Source organism: Silene latifolia, chromosome 3 (assembly GCF_048544455.1).
Source record: "Silene latifolia isolate original U9 population chromosome 3, ASM4854445v1, whole genome shotgun sequence".
NCBI lineage: Eukaryota > Viridiplantae > Streptophyta > Magnoliopsida > Caryophyllales > Caryophyllaceae > Silene > Silene latifolia.
Window position 1 is genome coordinate 33,369,133 of NC_133528.1, and position 14,673 is coordinate 33,383,805.

The following is a 14,673-nucleotide window of genomic DNA, read 5'->3' on the forward strand; positions in this document are numbered from 1 at the left end:
GAGTTCAGCGGGGAATTATAAATCGTGTTATCGTGAAACTCAAATCATTTCTTTCTCTTTTTTCCTAAACCTAGATGTCGTCATATCATTTCTCTTTCACCATGAGTCACCCTTTTGGAGCCTTTGAAGGTGGAGACACCATGGGGATAGGAAGCATGAGTCGGGTAGCGGTCTTGACGCCGGATTGCTTGGTAGAGGTATGTTGTCATCATCATCATCATCGTCGTCTCCCTTGGTTTCAGTTGTGTTTATGGTAGTAGTAATAGATGGTTATGGTGGTTGTTATAGGTGGTCATGGTGATTGCTTGTTGTCTTATGGTCGTGCGCAGAATCGCTGCGGTTTGCTAAAGGTAGGTTTTCCTACTAAGTGCTGATGGTGGTCTAGTGTGTCATTTGTATTAAATAGTTGGTTCTAGTATCGTTGATGGTGGTGTGGATTGGATGTTGCTGTTCATTGTTGTTTGTTCGTCTTTGGTTTGTGAGGTGCGCCCTCGGCTGAGTGGAGTCACTTGCGGGAGTGGCTTCACGCCCTTGATTCGCCTACCGGTAGCGAGCACTATTTGTTTTGGAAGAAAAATGACAAAGTGAAGTGAAGGGGGGGGGGTGCCGGTAGGCCGGCAACCGGCTCATCGGTAGGAGCATCCCCATTGAAGAAAAATTGAAAAATCTGAAGGAAGGTGAATCCTCTAACGGTAGGCCGGCAGCCAGCTCACCGGTAGAGGAACCCAATTTGTACTTACCACGAAGAATTTGGAAGAAGGAGAACTTTGCCGGTAGGTCGGCAACCGACTCACCGGTAGGGAGCACCTGTTCTGAGGAAAAATAAAGGAAAATGGAGAAAGAGGGTTCCCCCGCTACCGGCAGCTCTACCAGTAGCGAGCTGTTTTTATTTTGGAAAGAATTCAAATTTTTGGAAATCTGATAGGGATTCCCTACCGGCACACCAGTTACCGGTCCCCCAACCGGTAAAAACCCCTAGATTTCGAATTAAAACATACGACGAAACCCTTTCCTTTCATTCTTTCTTCTTCATCTTCAAAACTTCCCCATTTTTCTTCCCTCAATCAACCACCCAAAACCCACAAAAGTCCTTCATACCTTCAGCAATCACCCAACAATGGCCGCCAAAAGAACAAGAGGCAATCTAGCAAGGGCTCAAGCCGAACTTGTGGCTCAAATGGCAACCGACACCAACACGGATCCTGATTTTCCCGACGTTGAGTTTGTCTCGCAAAATCAAAAAAGTAAGTTCGTCCTATTTAAGAATTGCCCCTAACCCCGACTAGGTGGATTTGTCGCACTTTTATGCGTAGTATAGGTTTAGATAAGGAAACCGAGTCATTATTTGAGGGTGTTGGAATAAAGGGGATGTATGGTATGGTGGAACGGACTTATCCCCGTCTCACTTGGGAATTTTTGAGTAGCTTGAGGATAGACAAGCATAAGAAAATGGGTATGGTGGCGGCTATTCACTTCCGTCTCATGAATAGAGACCATAGTCTTTCCCTTGCCCGCTGTAACAGCAAATTTTGTATCGCAAAATAAATGTAATACAAAATAGGAAACAAATGAATTTTTATTAATATTAGAAAGTTTATGTGTACAATCTCTAATGTATCCTCTGATTCTAACTACCGTAGTAGACTACGTAAACGCTGTTTGTAGTAGAAGCACGAACATTGTATTTGAATGACACCTGTAGAGGTTGTATGCACTCTGTAGGAGGTGTCGATTTGTACTCTTGAGAGGGTCACTGCGACTTGTTCTCTCTTGAATGTTGTAACTTGAACTTGAATTTCTTGGGCAGGCGGCACAGTTTTGGTGTGCTTGTTGACTGCTTGCGGAGGTGTCTTGCAGAGGGAATTTGTAGAACTTTTATGTCTTCTTCTCTCTGAAATTTATGATTATAATTTCTCTCCGACTTGTAAAAGATCTCCACATATTCTTTATATTCACTTGTATTTGTCCTTTTTGCAGGGCTGCAATGGTATACCTTAAGGAATTTCACAAGGGGAGTGATATATATCTTTCTGTAGTTGACCGCAAGGATCAAGATGCTGCATCTGGAACTTACTTTCTCGCAAGCAAATCGCTTCGTATGTTGGAAAGTGGAGCAACCAGTCTAACAAGGGATTCTTTGCTAAATGAAATGTCCATGAAGCTTGACACTCAAGAACCAGACGCTTGCTGATGTGACCATAATTAGCGCATATTTAGTCCCCGAATTAGCCTTGTTCCCATGCTTTTTAGTGCATATTTGGGTCATTTATTGTCTTTAGTTCTTTGTTTTGCATATTCTTTGAGGTTTTGTGTCCTTGGTAGGAAAGGAGTGCAAACCTTGCATTTTCATGGCAAAATAAGACTAAATTGATTGAATTCAATGACCAAGCATCAAGGAGAGACAAGATTAGAAGGCCTTTGTACATATTTTAGTAGATGAGCAATGTTGAGGAAAGATCCTTGCATCCCCAAGGAAATCCCCAAGGATTTTATGAAGAAAAGGGAAGAAAAGAAGAAGAAACAAGACTGAGGAGCAATCCGTGCGGATTGTCCTGAATTCGCCCGTCCCCAGCACCACAATCCGTGCGTCTTCCTTCAAAGACGCCCGGGCAGCAGCTACCAGAAGACGTGCGTCTTCTCCCAAAGACGCCCGGGCAGAGACTCACGAATCCGGCCGTCCCGTGCCTAAGACGCACGGATTCCATGACAGCAAGATTTTGTTTCTTCAAGCTTCAATGAAAGATGCCCATCCTTCGAAAAATACCGGCGTTTCCCTACTCAAATCTCAAAAGTGTAATTACTAGTTTAGCCCTTAGTTAATGTAACGCCCCGTAAATTTCGGACCGTTAATATGTTTCGAAAATAATTAATTAATCAAGTAAAATTTGACAATAATGTATTTAAAGTAAAAATAATTCAAAGAAATATAATTTTATTATATTTTTAAGAAAAGTATTTATTTTGATAGTTTGGAAATGTTTAAAAATAGTTTAAACCGTGTAAAATCTTTTATTTCGAAATAAGGGCGTATCGGGGGGAAAATGACAATTCGTTTGAACGTTGGGTAAACGAATTTGGAAATGGGTCGAATGAATACTCAATTTTATTGTAATCTCGTGTTTAAAGACTTTGGACTTGACGGAATTTGCATTTGACTTACGGATTTAATTATTATTGAAACGAGTCAAAACCGACTCGTTAAAAATCCCGACTAAAAATCCCGCACGTACTTTTTCCTCCTTTCTTCTCTCACGCGCGGCATCCCCTCCCCCCTATTCTTCCTTTTTCTGATTTTGTTCATCATCATCCTCAACATATCACAAAACACCATTTCTCATAATTCAAGCTCAAAATCGTCATAAATCCTTCGTTTCTTGTCCGTTTTTCGCGAAATTTACCTTTCCGGAATCCCCTCGCCACGATCTACGACTTAGTATGTTCTAATTTCAATTTTCATTAAGTTATTTTAAGACTATATTTCGGTATTTTCGGTTTTGATGCTTATTATTGTGTTTTAATTGTTTATTTAGGTGAAGGATTGGAAGACGAGTTCGGGGACTCGTATATTGTAGAGGATAGCGGTTAGTTGTGGTTAGGGTTTCGGTTTTGAGGACTAATTGCTCATTTTCTAGCTTAAGGTAACATATTTCGAGTTACTCGACGAAAGATCGTCACATGTTTTTGATTTTTGTATGTTTGGTGAATTTTTGTTTGGGTAGTAATTTTCACATGTTAAACTTAGTTGCATGCAAGCTTAATTTGTGCCTTTTGGTAGTTTAAATTATCAAAGTTGAATTGGGGACGATTAATTAATTTTCAGACGGTCTTATAATGTATAAAAATGAAAAAAAAAAAAGAAGAAAAGAAATGGTGCGGCGAGCCCGGCAGCAGCCGGGCAGGCCCACGGCAGCCCGGCCGGTCTTGGGGTTGGCCCGGGTCGGTCCGTTGCTTGTTTCGCGGTTTTCCATGCTTTGTCCGTCATTTTAAGTTCATCATGGATATAGTTAGAATGAGTATACATGTTAAGTTTGTTAAGAGAATCATAAAAGTAGCTAAAAGTTATGCTAATGGTAGAAAAATTATATTATATTGACAATTATCACATGTTAGGATAATTTACAAAATGAAATGGTAATTAATAGGCTCAAAATGAATTTTATAGCTATAATTGAAATGTTTTGTTGATTGCCGAAAAACCGAGCCTTAGTCCCTTTGATCGATGCGATGTCGATAATTGAGTGATTTGGTCACCGCAATTTGACCCGCACTGCCGCAGGTGGGGTTGCGGGTAAAAATTCGGTTGAATGAATTAGATAATCGGCCTTTTTCTTGTTTTAGGCCATTTATTATATCTCTATTTCACATGTGTAATTAGTTGAATTTAAATAGTTTCTTATTTAGTTAGTTGAATTTAAATAGCTTCTTATTTTGTAGTAATGGCCCTAGTTTTCCCTAAAGCCTTTTATATTGTTATAATTGCTAGGATTGGAAATTAGTATTGAATTCTTATTGAGGAACTGATGGGATTGTATCTTTGTAAATAGACATTTATATAGCTTTCACATGATAGAATGTTAGAATTTATGTTGGTAAGTAGGACTTTTTGCCCTCTTAAGGTTAAGTGGGTGTCTTACTTGACTTATGTGGTGAGTCTTGGGTGGTGTGGGCTAAAATATTCAAGTGGGACTATTTGTGACTAGGTCCTAGGTGAGTATTTCGGCCTTCATCATAGATAGGTCTTTATAGTCTCTGACGAGTATATGTTCACCGCTTGATAGCCTTTGTGTTCCTGACTAGTGGATGTTTATCCAAGTTGGGGCATGACCTCAGGTACTAATTTTGATAGTATGGGGTCAGCTTAAGTACTAGCCGACCCTTCGGTGGTGTCCTTAGGGTACTCACTTCACTTTGTTTTAAAAAAAGTTGTGAGTCTTGGGTGCGGTGGTGTGTATCCGCATGTCTAGGTCTGCGCAGATTTTAGGCTAGGGTTGTGTTGTCTCTTGGCCATGTTTTCTTAATAGTAACCGCTGAGCCAAGATACCGGTTCGATTACCTTCCCTACCTCGTGGTATAGACTTGAGTTACAAAGTGACTATTGACGGGACTAAGAACTTATGCCTGTCTTTGATATATTGCCCTTTCTTGTTTGATGATTCTATGAATCATAGAGGGTGAGATGCAAGCCGGCTATGGTTGATAGAGTTTGGATTACAATTTGTTATATGATTCACATGATAGTTAGTTTGGTCAGTTTAGGGGTCATTTGTTAGAATACATGAAAAGTAAATGGTTTATCAAATTGTTTACATGTTACATTACATGTTACATTAATTTTGACGATTCATGGCTGGGAGGACTCGAAGTTACTCCCCACTGAATTGTGGCTTTCGTGTTTGTATAAAATGCGATTGACAGGTTGTTGATGCTTTGTTGGGGGTCACAGATGGCTAGTGAGCAAGGAACCTTGGACCTAGTTTTGGCTATTTTATTAGTAAACCTTTTACACTTTTGGTTTGTATATAATTTGAAGGGACATATGTCTCCCTTTCTATTTTTGGTTTGTATCCTTATATTTCCGCGTCTTTAGTTATATATGTAAGTTAGTTTATCAGCTGTTGCAGGGTTATGACACTCTTCTTGAGTTGGAATTGGTTGTGAATGGTTTAGTTAGAAATTTTTTTGAAATTGCAGGTTTTGGACTAGTTGAACCATTTACAAACATATCCTACCAGTTTTTCTGTAGAATTTACGTATATAATTAAGGCTAGATTTAAGGGTGTCACAGTTGGTATCAGAGCCTATTGCTCCCGATGCACGTTTGTGCACCCCACTTAGAATCACTTGACCTTTGAATAATATACTTGAGAGAAGGGTAGGATGGGTAGAATTAGGATTTTATGTGGTAGTCTGTTTGTGATTGCTAATTGTTAGGTACTAATTAATTTTCTCTTTTGTAAGATGGCTCTCCAATAGAAGTAGATAATGCAATCTTACCTTAGTCTTCCAATCTCGTTGTTTATTCGTCTTTCAAATTCCTCTTCTCTCGCCTTGGTAACTACCTTTCAATTCTTTCTCCCGTTTCATCTTAGGTTCGTCTTCTTCTTATAATAAAGTCCATGTGGACACTTTCCTTTTATACCGTAGGATAGTTCCCTTGTCCAAGAGAACCCAGTTTTGAGAGAATGTAACTTTGGAGGGCGTGAACGAGTTGAGAAATTGATTGGTTAAGGTTTGAGTGGTATAGGAGAATATAACTTGGGATCCTTTGGTTAATCTTGTTAGTTGTGCTTAATGTGAGAGTTTAGTGAGTTGAGAAAATACCTTGGGATTTATGTCTATAGAGAGCTTGTTTGTTATAGATGATTCAGTATGGGTACTAACTTAGAACATAGGATGGAATGAACCTAAGCTACTCCATTTGAGAGTCTCGATATTTCTTGTGGAGAATTAAAGGTATGATAGTTAGCCCTAATCCTTGTGGGCCTTGAAAGGAATACAATAGGACATTGATGTTGATTAATGGATTGGTATTGTACTTCGGAATTAGTTAGTTTGTTAAACCTTTTAAGTTGACCAAATCTAGTATAGAGTAGCCCTTGTTGACCTTATAAAACATATCTGAATTTGGGAATTTTGGTGGAATGTTGTTCGATATAGTTCGTGAGTTCAAGGATGTGATTCCAATTTATGGTATCGGAAACTAGAAGTATTAAGTGGTGAGATGATGGAGTAAACAAGCCAGGGTACTTGGAGATGACATAGTAAGTGAAGTTCAATGACGAGAATTGTAAAGGAGATACTTTGGGACATGGATGGTAACAAATGGATTTGTGTGGTGAATTGATTTTGGCTCTTAGAATCAATTGAGTTGAGGAATACTTACCATTGTGGAATCCTTGTTAGTCCTACGATGTAGTAGACATTTAGGGCTTTGTTGAGCACCTTAGTGAAGTAACCTTATCATATCGATCATAAGCTTTGATGAGTGTTTAGTAAGCGGTAACCCTTTCATTGTGTCGCTTCTATTCTCCTTTCCTTCTCTTTAACGATCGTTGAACCTTGTCTTTATGCTAAATTTTACGTATCTTCTTCTTTCCCGAGATATCTTCTTAACTCGAATACCTCTTATTTTTGTCAACCGTTGTCTTTACGGTCTGACTCCTTAGTTTCCTAACTTGTCAGATGCATGCACCCTTCGAAATGTTTTCTTGTTACTCTATTCCGTTATCACTCCTTACCTCCTTAGTATAGTTGGTACCCTGTTGACCATGTTTACAGAGTTTGTAAGATGTGATTTGAGGATATAGGTTTGACTAAGTAGCCGAGTTTGGGTTGGGCTTCCATAATCATTTTGGATATGAGGGTTTGATAGTGTATATGTCATCATGTGGGAAATGTTAAATGTGGGATTATTTGTTGGTTTTAGAGGGTGATATTGATTACTACTTGAAGTATGTTATGAGAGTGAGAGTAAGCTACATTGTTGGGAAGTCTTAGCACTTGTTTTGGTAACTAGAAAGGGTAATGGTATGGATGACACCAATTGTTAGGCTAAGGAACCTAATTTCAATTTATGGTTTTAGAAACTCTGAGGTGATAAAGTGTTGTTACAATTATGACCTTATACCTTGAGAATTTGATGGTAAGTAAGTTTAGGATATCAAATTTGAAAGAATACTCCTTGGGGATGTTGATGACCAGAATGGTTTGGTGATGTGATTTGGCGTTCTAGTTGACTCTTGAGAGTTCTTGAGTTTAGAGAGACTTAGTGTTGAGAAGAATTTGTTAATCCTATAGTTTTATAGACCTTGAGGTCGCATTGAGTGCTTGAGAAGATGAGACAATGTTGGAGCTGGGTGTAGTTCTGCTTTTGAGAATCCTTAATAAGTAAAAGGATAGAGAAACTTGAGATCCTATTGATTTTTCATAATTTGAGGTTGGTATGTTACTACCTTGTTTTGAAATGAGAACCTTGTGGAATTTTTGAGGAACCTTCTCTTGGAGTTTAGAGCATGGTATTGGGACTCTTGATTGAAGGTTTACTTTTTGAGGAACCCATAGTTGACACTAGTGGGATACAAATACAGCTTGGTTGGAAGTCTTGACCTTAGGCTTGTGAAAGTCGTTTCGGGATGTTTGAGAATTTGGAGCGTTGAGATCACACTTATAGTGAAATATCTTGTTCCAGGGAATATGTTAGGAAGAAGTAACATAAGCGATTGAGGAGACTCTTGGGAGTGATGTTGCTATTGGAGATATGAGTGTCTGGCGTTTCCTTGGTGTCTAATCTCCCTTCTTCCTTGATCATGAGCGTTACCGCTCATATCTCTCTTCCTTACATCATCATACTCCTCTCGTAAGTTTGATGTTGGTAACCTATGAAACTCTATCTTTGACATCCTTGTAATTATGACTTCAATTCTTACCCCATAAAATTCATCATAGTTTTTTTTTTATTAGTTAAGCTTGAATCCTTTTAGCATACCTGCTCCTATGAGGTCTAAGTTACTTTTCACTTCGGGGAATTTCTAAATATTTCAAGCTACCAGTTTCGATTCATTCTTGAAAGTTTATGTCACTTCTGCAAACCTAACCTATTTTTAAGGATTTGGAAATGAAATTTTGATTTATTTCCGTAAGGTATTCCTTTTTCTTGCTTTTGTTCCGAGTTTCTAAGCCTTGTATAATCATATTTAGTAAAGATAGTATTCTTACTATAGAATTTTAAACTAAAAGGTTGAAAAGGCTTTTATGATTTTCAATGGTTTTAACATTAGTGAATGTTAAATCTCGTTGTTGGAGACGTCCCAATAATGGATTTTCACATTTATTGGTGTAGAAATATTTTTATATCTTGATATGAATATGGATGTTCTTGTCTGATCAACAAGAGTATCACCGTTTCATTGAAAAGATATCTATATTTTCTTATAACTATAATTTCTCCTTCTAAGTTTCGAGGGCGAAACTTTTTAAAAGGAGGGGTGATTGTAACGCCCCGTAAATTTCGGACCGTTAATATGTTTCGAAAATAATTAATTAATCAAGTAAAATTTGACAATAATGTATTTAAAGTAAAAATAATTCAAAGAAATATAATTTTATTATATTTTGAAGAAAAGTATTTATTTTGATAGTTTGGAAATGTTTAAAAATAGTTTAAACCGTGTAAAATCTTTTATTTCGAAATAAGGGCGTATCGGGGGGAAAATGACAATTCGTTTGAACGTTGGGTAAACGAATTTGGAAATGGGTCGAATGAATACTCAATTTTATTGTAATCTCGTGTTTAAAGACTTTGGACTTGACGGAATTTGCATTTGACTTACGGATTTAATTATTATTGAAACGAGTCAAAACCGACTCGTTAAAAATCCCGACTAAAAATCCCGCACGTACTTTTTCCTCCTTTCTTCTCTCACGCGCGGCATCCCCTCCCCCCTATTCTTCCTTTTTCTGATTTTGTTCATCATCATCCTCAACATATCACAAAACACCATTTCTCATAATTCAAGCTCAAAATCGTCATAAATCCTTCGTTTCTTGTCCGTTTTTCGCGAAATTTACCTTTCCGGAATCCCCTCGCCACGATCTACGACTTAGTATGTTCTAATTTCAATTTTCATTAAGTTATTTTAAGACTATATTTCGGTATTTTCGGTTTTGATGCTTATTATTGTGTTTTAATTGTTTATTTAGGTGAAGGATTGGAAGACGAGTTCGGGGACTCGTATATTGTAGAGGATAGCGGTTAGTTGTGGTTAGGGTTTCGGTTTTGAGGACTAATTGCTCATTTTCTAGCTTAAGGTAACATATTTCGAGTTACTCGACGAAAGATCGTCACATGTTTTTGATTTTTGTATGTTTGGTGAATTTTTGTTTGGGTAGTAATTTTCACATGTTAAACTTAGTTGCATGCAAGCTTAATTTGTGCCTTTTGGTAGTTTAAATTATCAAAGTTGAATTGGGGACGATTAATTAATTTTCAGACGGTCTTATAATGTATAAAAATGAAAAAAAAAAAAGAGAAGAAATGGTGCGGCGGCAGCAGCGGCAGGCAGAATCCCCACGGCAGCCCGGCCGGTCTTGGGGTTGGCCCGGGTCGGTCCGTTGCTTGTTTCGCGGTTTTCCATGCTTTGTCCGTCATTTTAAGTTCATCATGGATATAGTTAGAATGAGTATACATGTTAAGTTTGTTAAGAGAATCATAAAAGTAGCTAAAAGTTATGCTAATGGTAGAAAAATTATATTATATTGACAATTATCACATGTTAGGATAATTTACAAAATGAAATGGTAATTAATAGGCTCAAAATGAATTTTATAGCTATAATTGAAATGTTTTGTTGATTGTGCCAAAACCGAGCCTTAGTCCCTTTGATCGATGCGATGTCGATTAATTGAGTGATTGGTCACCGCAATTTGACCCGTGCACTGCCGCAGGTGGGGTTGCGGGTAAAAATTCGGTTGAATGAATTAGATAATCGGCCTTTTTCTTGTTTTAGGCCATTTATTATATCTCTATTTCACATGTGTAATTAGTTGAATTTAAATAGTTTCTTATTTAGTTAGTTGAATTTAAATAGCTTCTTATTTTGTAGTAATGGCCCTAGTTTTCCCTAAAGCCTTTTATATTGTTATAATTGCTAGGATTGGAAATTAGTATTGAATTCTTATTGAGGAACTGATGGGATTGTATCTTTTGTAAATAGACATTTATATAGCTTTCACATGATAGAATGTTAGAATTTATGTTGGTAAGTAGGACTTTTTGCCCTCTTAAGGTTAAGTGGGTGTCTTACTTGACTTATGTGGTGAGTCTTGGGTGGTGTGGGCTAAAATATTCAAGTGGGACTATTTGTGACTAGGTCCTAGGTGAGTATTTCGGCCTTCATCATAGATAGGTCTTTATAGTCTCCCGACGAGTATATGTTCACGCTTGATAGCCTTTGTGTTCCGACTAGTGGATGTTTATCCAAGTTGGGGCATGACCTCGGGTACTAATTTTGATAGTATGGGGTCAGCTTAAGTACTAGCCGACCCTTCGGTGGTGTCCTTAGGGTACTCACTTCACTTTGTTTTAAAAAAGTTGTGAGTCTTGGGTGCGGTGGTGTGTATCCGCATGTCTAGGTCTGCGAAGATTTTAGGCTAGGGTTGTGTTGTCTCTTGGCCATGTTTTCTTAATAGTAACCGCCGAGCCAAGATACCGGTTCGATTACCTTCCCTACCTCGTGGTATAGACTTGAGTTACAAAGTGACTATTGACGGGACTAAGAACTTATGCCTGTCTTTGATATATTGCCCTTTCTTGTTTGATGATTCTATGAATCATAGAGGGTGAGATGCAAGCCGGCTATGGTTGATAGAGTTTGGATTACAATTTGTTATATGATTCACATGATAGTTAGTTTGGTCAGTTTAGGGGTCATTTGTTAGAATACATGAAAAGTAAATGGTTTATCAAATTGTTTACATGTTACATTACATGTTACATTAATTTTGACGATTCGTGGCTGGGAGGACTCGAAGTTACTCCCCACTGAATTGTGGCTTTCGTGTTTGTATAAAATGCGATTGACAGGTTGTTGATGCTTTGTTGGGGGTCACAGACGGCTAGTGAGCAAGGAACCTTGGACCTAGTTTTGGCTATTTTATTAGTAAACCTTTTACACTTTTGGTTTGTATATAATTTGAAGGGACATATGTCTCGCTTTCTATTTTTGGTTTGTATCCTTATATTTCCGCGTCTTTAGTTATATATGTAAGTTAGTTTATCAGCTGTTGCAGGGTTATGACACTCTTCTTGAGTTGGAATTGGTTGTGAATGGTTTAGTTAGAAAATTTTTTTGAAATTGCAGGTTTTGGACTAGTTGAACCATTTACAAACATATCCTACCAGTTTTTCTGTAGAATTTACGTATATAATTAAGGCTAGATTTAAGGGTGTCACAGTTAACCCTAATGCATCCACCTAATTTCCACTATAAATACCCCATTAGTCTAATTAGAAGAGCATGTTTTTCTTATCAATTCTTAGAGTAGTTAATATCAATCAAATCTCTCTTTAGTTTTGTAATCAACAATTAATCAAGTTTTAATACAAGTTTTATTTCCTTAATCTCTCCTTTGTTCATCCTTTATTTTGGGTAATTGAAGATTATTTGGGTTATTATTGGGAGATTGACAACCTCTCAATCAAGCATCAAGTACTTCTTTTATTCTTTGTTTTATTATTGGAATCATTAGTAGGTATAATCCTCTTAATCCCTTTTTAATTATTGTTAATTACTTTCATTTATTCATCATGTTTCATTTTGTTGGTATGATTGACAACCTTGCTAGCATGATCAACATGATAATGAGTGAGTAGTCACCTAGCTAGGGTTAATGGGTAATTAGGGGAAACCAACATGGGGAATGATTCATGCTTAAATTAATATGCTTTCATGGTTTATTTGCTTGCTTGTTTTGATGTCAACTCATGCACATGTTATGTTTGATGAAATGCGAGCCTATGAATCCTTGCATTTTTTACCCATCACCTATCTTTTCAATGAGACTTGTAAGACATAAACCAACTCGAGTGTCATTAGACCATGCATGTTGTTGAGTAGGGAAGACTAAGTCGACTTGTAGGTGTTGTACAATCTAATCGATTCGGCTCCGGGACCCAAACTTTCCTAGGATTGTAAGATATAACCCAACTCAATCCATCACAACAATAATTGCTTGCTTATAATTTGAGAACTTGTTTGTATGATCAATTCACATGAATCCCCTATCACCCCATGACACCCTAGTGCTTTTTATCAATTGTTTACAACCCTTTTAATTCATCTTGCCTGTTTATTTTCATTGCTATTTAGTTTAGTGACCTTCTACATCAACCCAAATTGTGACACCCCTAAGACACCACTAGTTTCAATAGAAATCTCATCTCAATTCCCGTCCCTTGGGATCCGACCTTTACTTGCCTCTTTACTAATTGTAGAGTTGTTTGTGAAGTTATAAATTGTGTTTTGGTCTAGGTGCTCCTAACGACAAGTTACCGAAAAGATTTAGTCCGACCAAAAAATGGCGCCGTTGCCGAGGACGGTGTTAACTTGATTTAGATTTTCTTATATTGTTATTAGTTGTGTCTTTCTTTGCCTTGGGGAAGTAAAACTCCTCGAGGTTTGTTCTAATTGTTTTCAAGTTGTTCGATATTTTGCAAGATGGACCTTATAGATTGTTTTGTAGAGGACCACTTAAGTATACCTTTCTTCAAAGATCCCATGCAAGCATTGGAAGCCTTGGAAGCAAGTGAGGCTAAAAATATGTATTGGGAATTGGAAGTGGATCTTTTTGAGGCCGCTCTAGCTAACAAAGAACTTACTCATGCACAATCCGAATTAGTGCATAACATCCTTGTGGAAGCATGTCAACCCATAGAAGATGAGCAATATATCCTAGAAGATATTTTACAAGCTCAAGAGCAAGAGGAACCCATCATGGAATTTGAATATGATGAGGTTGATGAGAATGAAGAACAAGTTGAATATGCTATGAGAATGGAATGTCTAATGGAGATGGAGCAAATTCTCAATGAAACTCCAAAGGAGGAAAGTGAGGTACAAACTCCTACTTTAAAACCCCTTCCCCCAAATTTGAAATATGCTTACCTTGATGAATCAAAGACCAAACCCGTGATTGTTAATGATAGACTTGATGAGAACCAATTGGGAAAATTGCTTGATGTGTTAAAACAACATGAGAAGGCTATAGGTTATAGTCTAGATGACCTTAAGGGGATAAGTCCCAACTTTTGCATGCATAGAATTCATCTAGAGGAAGACCATAGACCTACCATTCAACCTCAAAGATGATTAAACCCCACATGCAAGAAGTTTTCAAAGGAGAAGTTATGAAATTACTTGATGCGGGAATCATATATCCCATATCGGACTCTTTGTGGGTTAGCCCCGTCCAAGTGGTGCCTAAAAAAGGAGGTACCACGGTAGTAACAAATGAGAAGAATGAACTAATACCCACAAGGATGATCACCGGTTGGCGTATGTGTATTGACTATCGGAAATTAAACTCCGCAACAAGAAAGGATCATTTCCCCCTACCATTCATTGACCAAATGCTTGAGAGGTTAGCCTCCAACAAATTCTTTTGTTACCTTGACGGGTATTCGGGATTCTTCCAAATCCCTATACACCCGGATGACCAACATAAGACCACCTTCACATGCCCTTATGGTACTTTTGCATATAGGAGGATGCCTTTTGGTTTATGTAATGCCCCCGCCACTTTCCAAAGATGCATGATGAGTGTCTTCTCCGATTACTTAGAAACCATAATGGAAGTGTTTATGGATGATTTTAGTGTTTATGGAAAGGACTTTGACTCATGTTTGCATAATCTTTCTCTTGTATTGCAAAAATGTGAAGATGTTAGTCTTGTTTTAAATTGGGAAAAATGTCACTTCATGGTCAATGAAGGAATTGTTTTGGGTCATTTGATTTCGGAAAAGGGCATCGAGGTCGATAAAGCTAAAGTTGAGGTGATAGAGAAACTCCCACCCCCCGTGAATTTTAGAGGGGTGAGAAGTTTTCTCGGTCACGCGGGTTTTTATCGCCGTTTCATAAAGGATTTTTCAAAAATAGCGAAACCCCTCACTCAACTTTT

At 37.7% G+C, this 14,673-nt stretch overlaps 2 long non-coding RNA genes across 2 annotated transcripts; both read left to right on the plus strand.

The window, feature by feature from the left end:
• The first annotated feature begins 3,248 nt into the window (after window positions 1-3,248).
• Window positions 3,249-5,608, plus strand: LOC141646031 (uncharacterized). The gene is made up of 3 exons (XR_012545295.1): window positions 3,249-3,433; window positions 3,531-3,638; window positions 5,416-5,608. It is a non-coding gene; the product is annotated as an uncharacterized LOC141646031 (long non-coding RNA).
• Window positions 5,609-9,418: 3,810 nt separating this feature from the next.
• LOC141646032 (uncharacterized) lies at window positions 9,419-11,864 on the plus strand. The gene is made up of 3 exons (XR_012545296.1): window positions 9,419-9,602; window positions 9,700-9,807; window positions 11,582-11,864. It is a non-coding gene; the product is annotated as an uncharacterized LOC141646032 (long non-coding RNA).
• Window positions 11,865-14,673: the final 2,809 nt, after the last annotated feature.